Genomic DNA, 1748 nt, shown 5'->3' with positions numbered 1-1748 from the left:
CTCCATCGTCTCGGGGCGCCCGGCGGTCTATCTTTATCGGATGCCCTAGTTTACTTTGTTCGAAAGGTGGTTTCCAGTCAGGACCGGAAGATTCTTGTCAACATCCACAGAATGCATCGTCCAAGGAATCTTCATAAACTAGAACAAAAAGGGGTTTAAGTTGTGTTATGTGATCTTTGTGATTAAGATTTGATTAATTCTTGAATTGGTTAAAATATTTTAGGTTGAAAATATTTTAGGTTGTTTACATCTTGTTGTTGAATTTTAAGTGTTTTATTTTAGTTATTTTGGTTAACTTGTTATTAATTATGTGAAGTTGACGACTTCGAAGCTGACTTAACCTCAAAGTCATGCTTTAAAGCCTTGTTGTATTTGTTTTCATTTAAGTTTAAGTTTTAATGTGTTTTATGTAAATTTTACCCCTCCCAATGTATTTTATTTTATTTCTTCATTGATGTTCAAGTTGAGGGGTTTAGGTTTAACTTAGGCTTAAGGTTTTACCTAAAAGGTTTTTCTATGTTCAACCTATAGGTTAGGTTCTAACCTAAGGTTTAGGGTAGGTTTAGCTTAAGGCTAAGCTATGATTCAGGGTTGGATTAGGGTTAACTAACCTAAGGTTTATGTTAACTAATCTTATTGGTTTAGGGTTAACTAACCTAGGGTTTAGGTTAGGTAATCCTATTGTTTTAGGGCTAACTAACCTAGGTTTTAGGCTAACTAATCCTATTAGTTTAGGGTTAACTAACATGTGGGTTTAGGCTAGCTAATCCTATTGGTTTAGGTTAATACCGACCTAAGATTATAGTTAAGTTTTGGATGAACCCAATATGTAGGTTAAACTAAACTAAAGTTCATGTTGACTAACCTTAAAATCCAAGAAGTTTATTCTGAATTACATGATAGGATGACTTAAATTTCAAGTTTAAAATGCCCTAACTATTTAAATTGGAATCAACTAAAGGTTAAGTCTTCTCAGGCTAGACTTGGTCTAAAGACTGGCCGACCTAAAGCCTTAAATGACTAAAATTGGACTTAATGGGTGATTGAATCAATTCTTATGTTGGTTGACCAAGTCTGTAATCAGGTTGAACAGGACTTAAAGAGAATTGGCTAGGTTGGACTTAGGTTGAGCTTGGGCTAGGTAAACTTAGCCTAAATTAAACCTGAACTCTAATTAACGTGTTTTAATTATAAAAATTATTTTAAACATGATTTTAAAATTTTTTAAACCTCTGTTAATGGTCAAACATTCAATCAGAGAGAGTTTTATAATTTTTATAATTTTTTATAATTTTCAATTTACATAAATATGTCGTTTCATTCAAAAATCAAAATACAAATATAGAGAAACTAAAATATCTTGGAAAAATCAGAGAAGCTTTCCCCAAGGCCATTTAATATTTCTGCCAAACTTTGTATTTTTACCATTTATATTTTAATTTTTATGATTTAAATACTCCAGAACTTCAAAAATTAATTTAAAAATATTTACTAAATGAAAAATTATGATTTTGGTTTTGAAAAATCCTCCTCCTTTTTCTGAGTTTATAGCATCTTTCGGTTTATTTTTTTGAGTTTTCTATAAAAAGTTAAGTAATTTTGAAGTTTAATTACAATTTTTGAAATAAAATAATAAAATAAAAAAAAATTTCAGCATCTCCTCCCTCCCTCGCGCGACGCCCATGAGCAGCACCCGACGCATGCATGGAGAAAACCGACGGCCGAAACTTTCCGGAGTCCGTCCTCCG

This window comes from Phalaenopsis equestris, unplaced genomic scaffold (assembly GCF_001263595.1).
Source record: "Phalaenopsis equestris unplaced genomic scaffold, ASM126359v1 Scaffold000134, whole genome shotgun sequence".
NCBI lineage: Eukaryota > Viridiplantae > Streptophyta > Magnoliopsida > Asparagales > Orchidaceae > Phalaenopsis > Phalaenopsis equestris.
The sequence above is the reverse complement of the archived record's forward strand: the minus strand, read 5'-3'. Positions refer to the sequence as shown.